The sequence below is a fragment of the Triturus cristatus genome, chromosome 4_1 (genome assembly GCF_964204655.1).
Source record: "Triturus cristatus chromosome 4_1, aTriCri1.1, whole genome shotgun sequence".
NCBI classification, from domain to species: domain Eukaryota; kingdom Metazoa; phylum Chordata; class Amphibia; order Caudata; family Salamandridae; genus Triturus; species Triturus cristatus.
Window position 1 is genome coordinate 41490655 of NC_140585.1, and position 18350 is coordinate 41509004.

Consider the following 18350-nt stretch of genomic DNA (forward strand, 5'->3'; position numbering starts at 1 on the left):
GGGCGTCTACGCTTCTTATTGACAAGCCAATCCCAGCGCGGCTTTTCTGATGTCAGCTCTTTCTCGCTGTCGCAGCTCCTGCTGACCCCTCCTTTACAAAATTTTATTGGTAACTTTTCTTACGTTCTTTTTACTCACAAATCTGTTAGTAACGACATAAAAATGCCACCACTGTCCGCTCCGCTAACCAAGGAATAGTTAATGACCTTTCTCACAAGAATTCCGTCTTTCCCGAGAGCAGCGCTTACCTCTGCCCTACTACGGAATCGTTACTTCCGTTGATAAAGTAGCACATCCCTCTACCTTACCCTTCTAGCAAGCATTAGCTAACTGTTTCTCCAGAATTAAGACACCTGGTTGGAGACCCAATGCTCCTGAGAAATAAAACAGGAGTTTCGCAATTAACCCGAATGCCTTTTCATTCATGCACTTTCACACGGAAAATGTAGTACATTCACACAGAATTCTGTCTTTCCCGAGAACAGCAAACAGTCTGTCCTACTACAGAATTATGACATTCGTTAACAAAGTAGCACTTCCCTCTACCTTAACCTTCTAGCAAGCTTAGGGAGCACCTATTACCTTTTCAGTGATAAGCGTTATCAGAGTGCCTTCTGGACTCCTGGTACCTAAGACCAAAATTTCACAGCTGACCTTCGCTACCATACACTTCTTTCATACTGGACATATTTCTAATGGCAACACACGACGATGTCACCAAACCGAACCCAGACAATGCGTTGTGCAACTTCACTCGTTACACGTTTCCCCTGTGTACATACAGGGCAACAACAATTCCGTCTTTCCCGAGAGCAGCGCTTACTACGGAACTGTTACAAACTTCCGACTTCCTACATCCCAGAAGCCGTGCAAACAACATAGAACTCAACATAGAGTGTTAATACATATACCAATACTTTCCGATAATCAATAAGCTATTTACAAGCAATAATCACAAACCAAAACTATTAAAACCATCATCTTGCTACCAGAAAAACTGCTGGAGCGCGGAACCTGGGTAACGGGAATCAGGACAAAACCCGAACCAAATATCCTCCCTTCGTCACAGGCCAAATTTCACATTAACACATTCACACATGCAATCCTTGGTGGGGCCCATAACACCAACATTCACACTTCACTTCTCATTGGCCTGCACTTACAGGAGAGATGAATGTTCCAAGCGCTGACATGAAAAGAATACCTTATAACCTATAGAGAGTAATTTATTTACACACTTATACACTAATATCCTTCCCCTACAGATCTCAAATCCTAAACATCAATATACTTCTCCCACGTGATCAATGGATCATTTAGTTGGATTGGTAAGGTGATTTAGACCAGCTAAAACACATTTAATATCTTGATCTTTTACCTCCCTCAATAAATGACAAAACGCATTTTCTTGTTAATCAATACTTGTTTATCTAATTATTGCAAGAATTTTAGTTCCATCTAATAAATTTATTAAGAATTTACGCAAATCACAAAACGCCATATTTACCTAATCTGGCTATTTGTCCAGACGCTCCAGGATTTCGCGATTCCGCGATTTCGCGGTTTGCCACGAAATCGGCACTTATGTAAAAATTCCGCGATTTTTACAAAAGTGTCCACGAAATTGAAGGAATTCATCAATATAGGAGCATTCATACCCTTTAAACAATTGATTGTTTTTTCACCATACAATCATATCTTAACACAAGACTAGTCTGTCTTTTGGCACATTGGCTCAAGTGTGTTGCTTGTTGTGGTGTCACAGAAGGTGATGGACATCCCTAAAGGATATGGTGAGGGACTTACAAAATGTGTGCACTTCAAAAGCCGAATGTTAGTCTGTCTCCTCAGCCGCCCCCGTTTGTAAAAACCACAATAACCCTCGGCTGACAATGACGTCTGCAATATATAAATTCTGTTTTTCATTAGAGATGGGTAAAAATGATTTTAAAAAGTACCTTGAAATTGACCAGATTTAACAACTATATTTAGAGATAAGCTAAGGTGTTCTCTCTAAAGGAAATTTTGGGAAATAGGTGACATATTGTATATTTCAAAGTACATTAGGGTTGAAAAACTGGCCAGAGCCTGATCAGTCTTAAATATGACCATCATAGGTGGTTTTGAGAAGGTCTCATTCAAGGGTCCTGTGCTAAATAGAGCATTTAAGTCCATAGAGGTCAAGTTAAAAAGCTACATAGTGGTGATGTGGGAGGGCAGTTCTGCATACCCCTCCGTAAAGTATATGTTGTCGGCTACCATATCCGAAGTAGTCTCTTGCACATGGTTAGTAGCAGGTCTTGCACTGCCTCTTGTAAGCTCTGCCTTCCAATTTCTCTTAGATGCACTTCACACATCCTTAATCTCCCATAAACACACACATTGTCACACACGCACCTACTGATTAACACACTTTTTAATATTCTCCATGAAGTACTCAAAAGAAAGAGAGAAGTGTGTGAATGCAATTGTATGACAGGTGCCAGACATACATATAAATAAACATTGTGCACAGTCACTTCCACCATTCACAGACACTTCCTTCAGGATAAGTCACCTCCCACTAAGAAACAACCAGAGCGACAGTCAACTGGCACACTTATTTAATCAGCAACCGCCAATCAGAATAGCCTAGGAGACTAATGGAAGGGGAAAGAATGGGGAATACAAATATTAATAGTCAAGGGAACGTAAAGAAAGGTGTATTGGGATGCATGAGAATGAGTTAGAAAAATAGTTAGACCAAAGAGAGTCAAGAAGATTTGGCAGCTTTACCAAAAAGAGGACTGAGAAAGACAGGACAGTTGGCAAAGTGATAAAGAGATAAAGGAATAGAGAGAGAGAGAAAACAAGTCACAGAGAGGTAAGGGCAGAAAAGAGGGACATTTATTCGAAAAAAAGAGAAGAAAACAAGCAAGGGAGAAACAGAGAAAGAAGCCAAAGAGAGATAGAAATAGAATGGAGACATTATGGGTCAAGAGTGGCCACCACTGAGAAGATGCTACTGTTACTGTGTTTAACATTTGCACTTATAATTATTTCCTCCATCAGGCCCACAGCACCGTTTCTATAACACTTCTGTAGATTTTACCATCATCACAGGTTTAGCGTGCTGTACATTGGAAAATGTACATACTGCATCATGAAATTAAAAAAGGCATCAATGATTAACAACAGAAAAAAGAGAGTTGTACTTTGCACTCTTACATGTGTAAAAAATCTTTGGTGACATTAACACAGTACACTGTTCCACAGTAGAAAGACTTAACTGGTTTTCTCATCTAATAGTTTTATACATATTATTTTCTCTGCAAAGTATATATTTTGTTCACATAACCTCATTAAAGGTCTTTTTTGCTCGTTCTTATGATTGTTTGAATTTCCGACTTGAGCGTGCTCCCTTCTAACTAACAAACACATCTTATGGTTCAAATATGAGGGGGGTGGGCGTACACAGCCTCACACTCTAGCACTCAACCCCGATGCATCATAATAAATGCAGTGCATGATAACACTTTCTTTGGTGTCAAGCTTTCGTTTTTCACCCTTGTTGGTGCAGCCAGTGCTGTGTATCTTTAGACACGTGTTTGAAGAGAATTGTCCTTCCTCAGTAGAGCAACCCTTTTTTGGGGGTGCTGGAGATGCTGCCCAAAGTCTTCTCAGGTCTCAGTACCACTCGCTGGGCGCAGGTGCATCAACCAGAGCTCGTCAGCTCAAGGGAGCCTTTTTAAATAGGAGGGGTTGGGCACATCTTCTGGTTCCATCACAAAGGTCACACTGCAAGGGCCGTCAGGGGCCCTCTCACCGCATACCAGGGCCCCTGGTCCCACCCCAAAGGGGGCACTGACTCTCACTGCCCGGGGGCCTCTCACCGCACTTCAGAGTGAAACCAGAAAATCTGGATAAAATCATGGCTTCCATGCTGAAATTGTGTGATCTTAGGCAAATATTTAATTTCACTAAGGTAGATTCTGGAATGCCATTTCCTATGGGATGCTACCAGGCCATCTTTGATGGGCTTCTCAGAAACTATACTAAAGCAAATGGAGGATTGCATTTCCAAGGGATAACAGCCTTCACCTGTGGGCTGCTTCCTATGTTCGATATCCCAGGTTGCCTATTTCAAAGCGGAATACTCTGCTAAAACAGTTTCCATTGATTTAAGGCTGACAATGAATGATTATGAGTAAAATAAAGTGCCGCAAAAATGCAGCTAAATTTCCCTATTTGTGCCGCTAAATTTCCATATTTGTGCCGCTAAATTTGCTAATCCATGCCGCTATATCCTGGGGGGTCTGTTTGTCATCCTTTAAGTCATCAAATTTAGTTGTCAATCAGTCGGAATTCGAAAGTTCTTCATGCGGCACGCTACAGTCCCAAGAACGGACAAGGACCAGAGACGTGCAAGCATCTATCAGTGCCCATAGATTTTAGGAAGTCCTCAATTCATCAAAGAGATGGGCAACAATTCAGTCTGTCAAAGATTCAGACACGCAGTCGTCACGTAGCGTCACCATCGTCTCCGTCAGCAAAGGAAACACGCATCTGCATTTACCATCAGCAATAGCATCCTCTCTATTCTACCGTCATTTTTATAATAAAATAATGTCAAGAAGATACATTTTACAAAATTTGAGCTTATCCCATTGGTCGATTGTGATCGTCCGGTGAGGTTTCTCACAGTTCAGGAGGTTAGGTCACTGTACATGATCTTTCCGGTTTCTTGTATCGGTTCATTGTTAGTCCACTTGGCGGGCTTCCCAGTGTGGCCTTGCTTGGGTACATTACGACTAGGGTCAGGACCAGGCCACAGGTACAAATTGTACCACATGTGCACTTCGCCCGAAACCTCGTGGAATGGTGGCCATCGCGTCGAGTTAGTCGGCGGCCATCTTTATTTTAGGCCCAAAGAACAACTTAAGCAAAACAAACACAAAAGAGTAATTAATACATAGAAATAATGAATAAAATGTTAAACCCTCACTAATTCCCCTATGTGCTTGTAATTATCTAGCGTATAGCGACATCTAAAGCATTCATATTCACCCATTGATGTCATCTAGGGCAACATTACGAAAACGTCACAAAGCAACATATATCATGCATTATTCTATTTTTCTAGTGTTAGTATGCGTACATATGTTAATTACAAATTATTTAGCCATGCCAAATCCCACGTGTATTTTCATACATTAGTAATGTTGATTAATCTTCATGTTGCGGGGGTGGCAACGCCAGAGCCCAACCTGGCTACACTAGATAACCCTCTAGGGCAGATCACCCCGGACGATCCTTTGTTAAAGATCATAAGCTGGAATGTGGCAGGGCTTGCCCGCAATTTTGAAATTCCTGAATGGAATGCCTTTTTGGCCTCTTATAACATCTGTCTTTTGCAGGAAACCTGGTGCCTAGAACCTAGGCACAGAGTGGGCTTTACGACCTACTTCATCCCAGCCTCCCAACAACATGGATGTAAAGGTCGCCCGTCGGGTGGCCTTCTTATATGGGTCAATATCGCACTAGGTTTAAGTGTAAGCCAAAAGCCCACTCACTCTCCTGATCTCCAGAGGATAACCATATTATGCCCAGGGGGAAGGAAGCTAGAAGTTTTTAATCTCTATTTAAGGGGGGCCAGGGGCGGGTAATCAACTTTATCCTCTACAGGATTAAACAGTGATCTAGCTGCCTGCAGCATCGATTCTTATGTTCTTCTTGCAGGCGACTTCAATTGCTGTTTTGAACCATTGGCTAGGGAGGACATTTTGGATACTTGGGATGAGGACACAAGGAGAGGTATTCCCACCCTGACCCTAGATCCGATCTCTAAATGGTCCCAGAGTGCGGTAGACATCAATGCACTTTGCATGGAATATGACCTAAGACCAACTAACGGACGATCTAAATCGGATCCTATGGGTGCGCATACTTACAACAGGATGGGTCATACCTCCAGAATAGACTATGTTATGTTGAATTACAATTTGTGGCCATTTCACTATGATATGGAGGTTATAGCGTCTTGTGATAGTGACCATAATCCTCTCTCCTTAACCTTGACTCCGCCGTGGCAGGTTGGGAACTTAAACAAGTTTCTCTACAAGTGGAAAACCTCTCATGAACTCGTACCTTCGTACTGTGGCAGGCGCCTAAAGTGGGCTAAAGTAGCAGCGGATGAGGAAAGGATGGCACAGGCAGGGACCATCATGTCAGCGGTGGGGCCGTGTCTCGATGCCCTGGGTGTTGCCAGTCAAATTGTCTTACCAATATTCACAGAAACCATTGCGGTATTAAGCGATTTGTTTATTATACCCCTAACCAGCGCGAAGGTTCTTGCGAAAGGTGCTCCTAGGGCTAGAAGCAAGTGGTATTCATCTAAATGTCGGGTTGCTAAGGGGGAACTTATTTTCGCAGTGAAAAACAAGGATCCAGGCAATATTAGATTGGCGAGGAAACTCTACAAAAAAGTTGTAGCAGAGGCCAAGGAGGCTCATGAATACAGTTTTTGGTGGGATCTAGTGGAGGCAAGCACCAGGAAAGATTCCAAGGGGTTCTGGGATCTGCTGAGAGCTAGGGACAAACCTCTTGATCTCCAGTTTACCTGCAATATCTCTGGTGATGTCTGGTTTGCCCACTTTTCCAAACTGTACTCTGTCCAATGTGGGGCACCCCCTCTTAATACGGGTCTTCTCGCCAGTTTTCCAGCCGAGATTTCCTCCAATGACTGCCCCTTCAGCACTGAGGAAGTTGAAAGGGCAATCAGCTGTATCGTATCTAATAAGGCTGCAGGACCTGATGGAATTCCGGGTGACCTGCTGAAGAAATATCTATCACTGTGGAGCAGACTAATTGCCTCACTTTTGAATGAGGCTTTGTTGGGAGGCTCTCTCCCTGACTCATGGAGGGGCGCTGAGGTCGTCCCAATTTTTAAAAAAGGCTGTCGGGACGACCCAGCTAACTATCGCCCTATTAGCCTGCTCGACTCTACACAAAAGGTCGCGGGCAAAGTGGTACTAGGCAGGATCTTGCAGTGGGTCGAAGAAAACCAGATTTTGTCGGATTTCCAGGCAGGTTTTAGAACAGGGATGGGTACCATCGAGCAGACGTTTCGCCTTCTAATGATATATTGGAAAGTGGTTGTGCTGGGTGGGGGCAGCTTGTATTTAGTCTTTATAGTCTTGCGAACTGCCTTCGACCTGGTCCCACGAGTCCAATTGTGGAATGTCCTCGATAGGTTGGGTTTACCTCCCTATTTGTTGGCCTTGCTCATAAAGTTTCATGAAAGCAACTTTGCCCAGATTAGATGGGGTACCCAGGGGGAAAAAACATCTCGTATTTCCGTAGATAGGAGCGTACGCCAGGGGTGTGTGCTTGCCCCCACTCTGTTTTCTCTCTATGTTAACGGAGTGGTGGAGCATCTGCTTCAACATCCGTCAGATGCACCATCCTTGGCTGGTAGGAAAGTTCCTACGCTCCTATTTGCGGACGACACCCTCCTAATCTCAAAATCACCAGCAGGTATCCAAAAGTTGCTTTCTAGTTTCAAGGCCTTTTCTGATATCAAGGGCCTGTCCATAAACATAAGCAAGACCAAATTCCTTGTTCTCAACCGCCCCAGGAAATCTGTTGTCCCTCCTACCTTGGACTCTGTTCCTCTTGAAAGAGTCAATGAATTTGACTACCTAGGCATTCGACTCTGTGTCAATATGAGTTGGAAGGCGCACCACCAAAAGGTGTTTCTGACCCATAAGAGGGTCACAGGGGCCCTGCTCAAAGAACAACGTGCCTCATTTTTAAAACCTATTGGGGCACTACTAGACATTTACAGGGCAAGGGTGGTGAGTGCAGCATTGTATGGTGCGGAATTGTGGGGCACACAGAGAGTTGATATCTTGACCCACCTCGAAAATAATTTCTATAAAGATCTTATGAAGTTACCCCACAGTACCCCTACAATTCCCCTCTTGCTAGATGCAGGCACACGCCCAATTTGCGAGCAAGCTAGGCTACGTCCCCTTTTATTATGGGCCAGGATATGGAACGTCCCTGAATTGAGTAGCTATGCAGATGCCCTAAGCGAAATCTTATCCTTATCAGGCTGGTATAAGATAACCTGGCTCAGGGAGGTTAAGCGACTTCTTTATGAGTTGGGTTTAGGAGATGCTTGGGTCAACAGAACAGCACCTTCAAAACAAATGCTAAAGAAGGCTTATTGGTTTTGGGTGGATAACGAGAGATCGTGCAACCCTAATCATTGCAAATCGGTTGCCCAGTTTCTGCTAGTTAAGGAGCTCCCTTTTAGAGAACCTTACTTGGACTCAATCCATAACCCGGGTGATAGAGCATTATACTTTAAATTTAGGGTGGGTGTACTTCCCTTAGGATTTTTAACTTCTACCTGGAAACCTGAATTCCAAACTATACCTTATTGCCCTTTTTGTTACTCAAGGGTTGAGTCCATAGCTCATTTGTTGTTTGAGTGCCATGCTTATGTCGCGCCCAGGTTGAGATGGTTGAAGCCTTTATGTAGGAGTCTGGGCACAAGATCATATTTGGAAGCTTTACGCATATTGCGCTCAGATGCCCGTCCTTTCTTTGCCTGCTGTATGGCAAAATTTCTGGGCTGGGTTTGGAGGATAAGAACTATTATTTTATGTTTGTTTAAAAATCCCACGGTTGATTCTGTAGCCTTTTATACTGTGTTTTGTCAAATTGTTTTTTTTTTTTTTTCTCTTTCCTTTTTTCTTTTATTGATGTTATGTTATACTTATGACATGTCTTTGTGTCGAAATAAAGTTCAAATACAAATACATTAGTAATGTTGATTAATCTTCATGCAAAAACATTAATAATATTATAATTAATAGATTATTCTAATTAGTATGAACATGCAAGATAGGGGGGTATACAAAATTTTGTACTACCCGCTCCATCAGAATCTGAGACCTCGGAGCCTGTAGCTCCACTGTGATAATCTGAACGTGTTGGGCTGAGTGTACTCAAGCTGCGGCTGTTGCCGCGCTGGATGTGGGGCAGCGGCACGGCACGGCACCTGAATGGAAAATCGTTTGCACTAGTGACAACCCACTTCTCGTTTAGGAGACACATGTGATGCCATCTAATATACCCCTTTGCTGGGGGTAATTCATCACCAGGCCTAATTGTAATCCAAGGCTGTGGCATGTTCTGTGATGCACTGACGTGCCTGTCAGTGCCACGCCCAGAGAAGGTTACACAGAGCAACCCATGCTTTGTGGTCTTGGGGCCTGTAGGTGGTCGTGCTCCTGGGCTGGGCTGTGGGCACAAGATGTTTTTTTCCAAAATTAAACCCATGTTTCTGAACACAGTCGTACAAGCCTAAGAGAAGACCTTCCTCAGTCTGCATCCCAGTGATCTTGTTTTCTATTTTGTTTTACATGTGGTATAGTATGTCATTCTGAATCTTGTGTATCGTTACATGAGTTACATACAGTCAAATGCTGGCTGGCTGCAGCACTGCCCTATTCTTAGTGGTGTTTCTCTGTACTTTCAGTTAACGTTTTTAAAAACACTAACGTGCACTCTGGTATTGTTGCGAACATGGGAGATGAGAATTCCTTCTTGTAACAAGTGGCCTGTTCAGGGGCAGGGCTCTCTATCTGTCATGCTGGTTAGTGCCCTTCCATTTCCAGTGCCTAGCAGCAGTTTGAAGATCTTCTAAGTGTTTCTGTGCGCTCAAATGGTGTAATTTCTGTTCTTTATGTTTCCCGAACCTTCATTGCTTGATTTAGTTCACAAGCAAGTATCACTCATAGTTGTTGAAATGTCACTCAGGATTGAACTGAATGTATGATAATATCACCTAGCAATCTGAAATCTTGGCAGCTATGTGTATGGCTAGCCCTCACAGGAGTGGCTGGTAAAACTAGTGCCTGCTGTGATATTAGAACTGTCCATCAGGACACTACCCTGCCCGAGGAAGTGTTTGTGAAGAAGCGGTGCCCCCCCTGGTCCTGCTTCATGGGGTCCCGCCCTGGGTAAAGAGGTGGGCCGCCCCACAGAGAACCAGGAGCTGCCGCACAGTTTAGCCCCACCCCTGCGGTGGGCCGCCCCACTGAGAACCAGGAGCTGTCGGGCAGTTCAGCCCTACCCCCACGGTGGCCTGCACCACAGAGAACCAGGAACTGACGGACAGTTCAGCCCCACCTCCACGGTGGGCCGCCCCACAGAGAACCAGGAGCTGACCGTCAGTTTAGCCCCACCCCTGCGATGGGCTACCCCACACAGAACCAGGCGCTCACGGGCAGTTTAGCCCACCCCCGCGGTGGGCTACCCCACACAGAACACCCCCAACTCACCGGGAGCTGACGAGCATTAGAACCCGCCCCCGCGGAGCAGCGCGCACGCGCTCAGCAGGAGTGACGTAGAACGTTCCTCGCGTCAGCGCGGCCTTCACAGGTGGAAGTGCACTTGACGTACGTACGGACCGGGTGGCACTTGCGGGCGGAAAGTTTCTCAACACATCAGCTGTGCGCTAGATGAACTGCGAGAGGGGCTGCAGGAGGTGACGCGCCCCTGACGTCATGCACGGCCCGGGTGGCTCTCGTCGGCGGCGCATCAGCCACCTCATCGCAGTGTGCCACCGAATGACAACAAGAGCCGAGGGTGGGGGCCGTGTACGGGCGGCTGGCGGTGAGTACCTCCGGCCCGAGTGGCACCGAGAGCACGGCTTCACTCTAGGGGGGTCAGGGCAGAGACTGCGGTAGTGTGCTAGCTCCCCCTGCTCCCAGTCACGGGCCCAGGTCCCCGCCCGGTACCAGGGGCCGCCGCCACTCCCAGGACTGAAAGAGCCTTACTGCTGTCTAGACTGCCGACAGGGAGCTCCTAGATACCTCCCTTCATTACTGTCACTGGGGCTCCATAACCACCTCTCTCTCTGTAACTCTCATTACCCCCTCACTGTCTGTAGCGCCTAGAAACCTCCATTCATTACTGTCACCGGGGCTCCATAACCTCTCTCTGTAACTCTCCTTACACCCTCACTGTCTGTAGCGCCTAGAAACCTCCCTTCATTACTGTCACTGGGGCTCCATAACCTCTCTCTGTAACTCTCATTACCCCCTCACTGTCTGTAGCGCCTAGAAACCTCCATTCATTACTGTCACTGTGGCTCCATAACCTCTCTCTGTAACTCTCCTTACACCCTCACTGTCTGTAGCGCCTAGAAACCTCCCTTCATTACTGTCACTGGGGCTCCATATTTATTTATTTACTTATTTATTTAATGCATTTTTATATAGCGCGGACTTTACCCGAAGGTGTCAGAGCGCTTCACAATAGGAACAGTAATGATACATAAGGAAACACATTACAAGTGAGCATGTTACACAATCAAACGTTACGTTACATGAGGCAATTGTGCAAGTATCATGAGCAAACAAAATACAAGAGGTAGCAAACGATACGTTACAAAAGGAAAAAGTGACGTGTGCAGGTTACAAGAGCATACAAAGTACACATAGGTAAAAAAATTGCAATAAACGGCAGACACTCAAAACACTAAAACAAAAGTTACGTTACATGAGGCAGTGGTCGCCGTTGTGCGTGTATCAAAAGCAAACAAAATACAAGAGTTAGCAAACGATACATTACAAAAGGAAGGGTGACGTGTGCATGTTACAAAAGAGTACAAAGTACAAGTAGAGGTCTAATACAGCACTAAGTGGCAGACACTCAAAACACAAAAACACACTGGGAAGGCACTTCTATAGGCATGGAGAACAGAAATTCCTATAATGGAAGGACTTCCTTCAGAAAATAGAGGGCGTTAATTAAGTTTGGAAGTGTCTTTGAAGGAGGAGAGCTTTGAGGTCAGTTTTGAAGGCCTGGGAAGAGGTGGTGGTCTGGAGCTGAGGCGGAAGTGAGTTCCAGATTCTCACCGCGTTGCCTGAAAAGGATTGGGCCATCGATCTTTCCTTCTTGAAAGTGGGAGGTTCAAGCAGTACATTTTCTGCATTACGTGATGGTCTGGAGCCTCCAGAGAGTTTCAGTTTATTCGCCAGGTAGCGAGGGGAGGAGGAGTGCAAGGCTTTGTGGGTGATACAGGCAGTCTTGTAGATAGATCTTGCCACTATGGGAAGCCAACAGAGGGTGGATAAAATGGGTGTGATGTGGTCGCTTCTTTTGGCCCCATATATGAAACGAGCTGCTGAATGGAGAACAGACTTCAGAGGGGACAGGTGGGATTTGGGGAGGCCAGTAAGAAGAGAATTGCAGTAGTCCAATCGGGAGAGAACCAGCAATTGGACCAGGGTTTTAAGGTCGTGCTCCGGGAAGAAGCGACGAATCCCCCAAAGAAGACTTTGCAATGGAATTAATGTGGGAGAGTAGATTGAGTTTTTTGTCGAGTATGACACCAAGGGATTTTGCGCTCTCGACAATGATGGGTTTATTGTTCAGTAGATTAATCTGATCCATCCATGATTGCACTGGAGGAGGAGAGGAGGAGGAATTCAGTTTTGGAGGGATTCAGGATCAGTTGATGAGTTAACATCCAGTTTTGAATGGAGTCGAGAGTAGAGCTTAGGAAGGAGAGATCGTGAGTGGAGGCCACCTTAAGGTAGATTTGAGTGTCGTCCGCATATAGATGATGGTGGATCCCGGATTTACTCAGGAGATTTCCCAACGGTTCTAAATATAGATTGAACAGTGTGGGTGCAAGTATAGAGCCTTGAGGAACACCTTGACCGACCGCTAAAGGAGATGAAAGACTGTTAGCTATTTTGATTATTTGGGATCTTATCAGAGAGGAAGGAAGCAAACCATTTAAGCACAGTGCCCTCCATGCCCATTCTCTGTTGAAGAGTGTTAAGGAGAGTGTTGTGATTGACAGTGTCAAAGGCTGCAGAAAGGTCAAGTAGAATTGGTAGACAAGACTCCCCTGAATCGAGTATCCGCAGCGCGTCATCAATCACAAGCAGCAGGGCTGTTTCAGTGCTGCAGTTTTGAATGAAGCCGGACTGGCAATTGTCGAGAAGATCATTGTCCTTGATATGGCGAGAGAGTTGTTTCGCTACACATTTTTCTGAGATTTTCGCAAGAAAGGGTAGGTTAGTGATGGGACGGTAATTGTTGAGGTCATTCGCATCAGCGGTGGGTTTTTTAAGCAGAGGGGTAACCTGCCCAGTTTTGAAGGAAACAGGAAGGGAGCCTTGACTGAGGGAGAGGTTGACCATAGTGGTCCAATAGGAAAGAGAATGGGTATAGAAGTCAATTGCACTAGGGATGGGATCAAGAGAATGGTTAGACGGCTTTGTATCGAGGATGCATTTGAGGAGGGCATCATCAGAGATGGGGTCAAAGTTTTGCCAAATGGTTAGGGATTTGCGCTCCTCTGTAGGGGTAGGATAAATGACCTGATCTACAAGTGATTTCACCTTTTCGTCAAAGAATGTAGCGAATTCCGCTGCTTTCTTTGTGGAATCCTCCAATTTGGAGGTTGGGGGAGAGCTGTTTGGGTTCTTGATGAGGTCGAATAGTTTTTTGGGTCTATTTTTGGCTGAGTCAAGGAGGGATTTGAAGTGCGACGCTTTTCCAAGGAAGATGTGCTTGTGGTACTTGGATCTTGCTGAACGAAGCGTGGCCAAATTTTCGGTGGAGGGCGCTTGTCTCCATTGTTTCTCAAGGACTCTTAGGTACTTCCTTTCTTCGCAGAGGGATTTGTTGAACCAAGGTGCTGAGGGAGTGGGCCTTTTCTTTTTGCTTTGGAGAGGAGCGACATTATTGATTTCGACTGCAAGGACTGTAAGGCATTGGGAGGTGAGTTCGTTAACATCTAGGTCCGGGTCTAGCCTTGGAAGTGATAGCAAAGCAGAATCACAGAGGGTACTGAGGTCAATATTTTTAGTGTCACGGAACCAGGAAGTAGCCCTCTTAGGCTGGCCAAGCGTTATAGAGTGTGATAGGTGAAGAGAGAATGGGATGAGGAGGTGTTCAGACCAGTCTACATGAATAGGGGTAGCGATGGTCAGCAAGCCTGCTTTAGAAATAACAAGGTCCAGGGTTGAGCCCTTAGAGTGTGTTGTTTCAGTGCAGTGTTGGATAAGATCGTTTGCAGAGAGGAAGGTGGCCAGCAAATTCGCATAGGTGTCTTGAGGCGAGCCCCAGTGGACATTGAAGTCACCCACGAAGATCTGATTGTCACTTTGCGAGAATTGGTCACTGATGCAGTCCGTGAGTTCCTCCATAAACGAAGTGCTGCTACCAGGCGGGTGGTAGATAACATGGAATCTGAGAGGTGAGCGGTGGTGCAATTAAAGCTCAACAGATAGGCATTCAAAAAATAGGGAGTTTCTAAAGATGACTGCAACACCTCCACCAACTTTGTCAATTCTGTCATTTCTAAGTATAGAATAGCCTGTGGGTACAAGGAGATCAAACATAGAGTGAGAGGTATCGTTGAGCCAGGTCTCTGTGAGGAAGAGCATGTCAATATTGTGCAAGTTGATGGTATCCGAGATTTCAAGTTTGTGTTTTGTTGCAGATCTGCAGTTGTGGAGCATACAGCGCAGCTCTGTCGCGACTGTTTTGGTGACGGGGGCACTTGGGCTGTGAGGGGTGATGGGGATATTGTACTTATAAGAGGGCGCTCGGGAGGTTTTAGGTGGATGAGTGGTTCTGACAGAGGAGATGGTCGGAATAGTGTAGATAACAGGGTTACTGGGAAGTGAAAGTGGAGGAAGGGTGGCGTTCGAATGCTTGTGTGAATTTGCAGACGACAGGCTATGCTTAGCTATTATGGGGTGTGGGGGCGAGGTGCATCTCGTGGGAGGGTGAGTGTTTCCCAAGGAGTTTAGGTGTAAGGAAAAGTCGAGATCTTGGAGCTTAAAACTAAAATGGTAGCTTCAAGTTGGGAGATGGAGGTGATTAGAGAGCCTAACTTATTTTCCAGAGAGAGTAAGGCAGAGCACGGCATGTTGGGTGGCTCGGTGGACACAGGAGGGGGTGCACTTGGCGGTGGAAGGCAGGGAGAAGTGGGGGAACGCGAGGGGAGTAGGGGTATAGGGTTCAGAGCTGGGGAAAGGTTTTGGATGAGAGCAGGAGTTGGTGCACCAGGGGTGGGAGGAGAGTTGTCGTTGTTGGCGTTGCAAGAAGGATAGGAGTTAAGGACAAAATTAGGGGGTGATAGGAGAGGAGTGAGGCGGTGGGGCGGAAGGAGAGGGGAGGAGTGTGTGGAGTCATAGGGGTGAAGGAGGTTTGGGAGGAAGAGAGGGGAGGGGGCTGGGGAGGTCCTGGCAGCTAGGTGAGGTGACTGTGAGGGAGCGGGTATCAGGCAGAGTGGGGGGGATTGGGAGACAGGGAAGTTGAAGAAAGGAAGTGGTTCTGATCGGTCCGAGGGGGGGAAAGGGGGTAGCACAGCATTGCTGGAGGCGTGTGGGGAAGGAGAGAGATGGAATGTATTTGTGGGGAAATCGGGGTACATAGTGAGGGGAGGAGGGGGAGGAAAAGCAGAGGGGGAGGGAATAAGGGGAACGTAAGGAAAGTTAACTAGGGTAGAATGCTGGAGGAGAGGTGGTCTAAGGAGGGGGGTGGCCGGAAGGGAACGGGGGGAGGGGATGAGGATGGAGTGCCGGGACGGTGCAGAATGGACGAGGAGCGTGTTAGCTAGAGGTAAGGCTGAAGTGCAGAGGGGGGGGGGCATACTGTGAGGGGGGAAGAATGGGAGGGGAGGGCAGAGGGGAGAGAAGAGGGTTGACCTGTGCCTCCCAAGGGTGCAGTCTATTGGAGAGTGGGGGGGGGTCAAGGGAGGAGAAAGGGAGTATTTGGTGGAGTTAGATGAAGAGTCAAGGGATAGCCCGGTCGCAGGGGAGGGCAGTAGGGAAGGGTAGAGGTGGTCAAAGAGAGAGAGACAGGTGTCTTTGGCTTGGATCATGACCGTACCGTTGTTATAGAGTGAGATAGTGAGGGAGCCGTTGAAACCCGTAGAGGGGGACATTTTTAGCTGTTTCCCATGAGGGATAGAGGAGGAGGAGGTGACGTTAAGGGAGTTGTAAAAGCTGGTAGACCAAGAGGGTATGTCGTGCGTGAAAAAAATGAGATCGTTTTTGAGCCTCCCATAACGACCATTGTAAAACTGATCAACAAAAAGGGAATCAGGGAAACATTCAATGGTGTTATGCTTGAAACGTTTTGCTGCAGCTTTAGTCAGGTTAGAAGGGTAAATGATTTTGTAGCACTTAATTCCAGACTTAATTCATATGGTGGCCATGTTGGGAAATTGTGGAGGAGGAGGGTGGTGGGGATATGAGAAGGGTGTTACTAGAAAAGCGGTGGTGAGGAGAAGTATGAGGACAAGAAGGGGGTACATAATCTAGACGTCAGGTGAAGGGAACTGAGCTATTATGGAGTCAGGAAAGTGAGGCGAATAGGAACAGGTTGTTACTTCAGATCAGGACTGATCCAACAAGATAGGACTGAAGATGGAGTAGTGCAAGAGGAAAATCACTGTACTTATCATCCTGTGACATATAACATATTGTGATGCTGTGCATAATGTGGTTTGTTATGTTAAAGACTTCTATAGCGCTCTGTTACCCAGAGGTGTCCTGGCGCTGTAAGCTATCCACCTGAGATTAGTATGTGATAATACTGATATGGAAAATGTATATAAATAACCAGGTTTTTAATTCTTTCCTGAAGAAAAGAAGCTCTGTGATCTTCCTGAGCTTAGGAGGAAGACCGTTCCATGCCTTAGCGGCACAATGGCAGAAACTCCTACCTCCCCAATTAGCTTTATTAAAGCGGGGGAGGGTAACTAAATTAGCCTGAGTCGAGCGTAGGGCTCTTCCGGGAACATACCACTGGAAGGCATGTTTCAAAAAATCATGACCAACTCCACTGAGTGCCTTAAAAACAACGCACAGTGCTTTAAACTGAATTCGTTGTTTAACGGGCAGCCAATGGAGTGTCCTAAGACCCAATCTTACAGAGACAAATCTAGGTGTCCCTGTAATCAACCTGGCTGCCGCATTCTGTTCGATATGCAGTCTAGCCAAATGTCTCTCCTGGATGTTGATATAGAGACTATTACAATAATCCAGTCGGGATAGAATGAAAGCCGTGACTACTGTCTTTAGGCTATCTTCAGGGAGGAGGAGTTTGATTTTCCTAAGGGTTCTTGGATGAAAAAACAGGAGGAAGCAACCCTACTAACTTGATCACCGAAAGAGAGTTTAGAGTCGATGATCACTCCCAGATTCTTAGCTCGAACCACAGGTAGTGGAGGTAAGCCCATTTCTGTTGGCCACCAATCTGGAGTCCAGAGGTTAATGCTGTTCCCGAAAACAATCACCTCCGTTTTATCAGCATTAAGCTTCAAACAGTTAGATGCCATCCAGGCTGAAATCTCCTGCATACAGTTATGACAACTAGATCCAATCTCAGCTTCGGCCCCCTTTTTAATAGATAACACAATTTGTGTATCGTCCGCGTATGAGGTCAGCTGAAACCCAAATGATCTAATCAAGGCGGCCAGCGGCGCTACATACACGTTAAACAGGGTAGGGCTGAGCGAGGACCCTTGTGGGACCCCACAAGGAAGAGCGAAAGGTCTTGATTTGTTTCTGCCTAGATCTACTGTTTGAGTTCTATTGGTCAAAAATGACCTAAGAAGATCCCAAGCCTTGCCTGTAACCCCCGCCGCAGATAAACGGTCCATCAGAACCACATGATGGACCATATCAAAAGCGGCCGAAAGGTCCAATAAAATAAGTATGGCGGCACCTCCTTGATCTAAGGCTTCCCTAACCTCCTCGGTAGATTTGATCAATGCCGACTCGGTGCTGTGTTCAGCACGAAAGCCGAACTGTGTCTTATCAAGCAGAGAGTTGGTTTGGAGGAAGGAGCTGAGTTGCCCATTCATGGCCTTCTCAAACACTTTCCCAGGGAAAGGAAGCCGAGAGATAGGCCTATAGTTACATGAGTCAGATGGGTCTAGGCTGGGCTTTTTTAGAAGGGGGAGGATAGAGGCTGTTTTCCAAGCACTCGGATAATGACCATTGTCACAGATAGCTGCAAACAGAGGGGTAAGAACTTCCGCGCTCACTTCTGGAACCTGATGCAGAATAGACACTGGACACTGCTCCAGAGGGGAGCCAGATCGAATATCAAGAAGTAGTTTAAAAAACCTCAGATCGGTTTGATGGAATAAAACGATCTAGTGTTGGGTTATGCATGTTACCGTCAGATGGTGGAGTTGAAACAGCCTCCGTGGCATCAGATAACATAAGGGAGAAGGAGGAGAAGATCTTTCCTACCTTTTGTAGGAAAAAAGCAGCCAGAGTCTCACAGAGTTCTGGACTACTCTCGGTTTTAGG

At 46.1% G+C, this 18350-nt stretch overlaps 1 protein-coding gene and 1 long non-coding RNA gene across 3 annotated transcripts in view; one reads left to right on the forward strand and one right to left on the reverse strand.

Moving 5' to 3' along the window:
• Window positions 1-2591: 2591 nt before the first annotated feature.
• On the reverse strand, window positions 2592-10441 carry LOC146839413 (uncharacterized). The gene is made up of 2 exons (XR_014981075.1): window positions 10335-10441; window positions 2592-4916 (listed from the first exon to the last, which is right to left on the reverse strand). It is a non-coding gene; the product is annotated as an uncharacterized LOC146839413 (long non-coding RNA).
• The window catches only part of VPS37C (VPS37C subunit of ESCRT-I), a 91791-nt gene continuing 83850 nt past the window's right edge, over window positions 10410-18350 (forward strand). Inside the window, exon 1 of one of the 2 annotated variants that reach the window (XM_085651457.1) lies at window positions 10410-10668. The gene's annotated coding sequence lies outside the window, so the exon portion shown is untranslated. The remainder of the gene's footprint in view (window positions 10669-18350) is intronic. The other variant, XM_085651459.1, reaches the window with a different exon arrangement.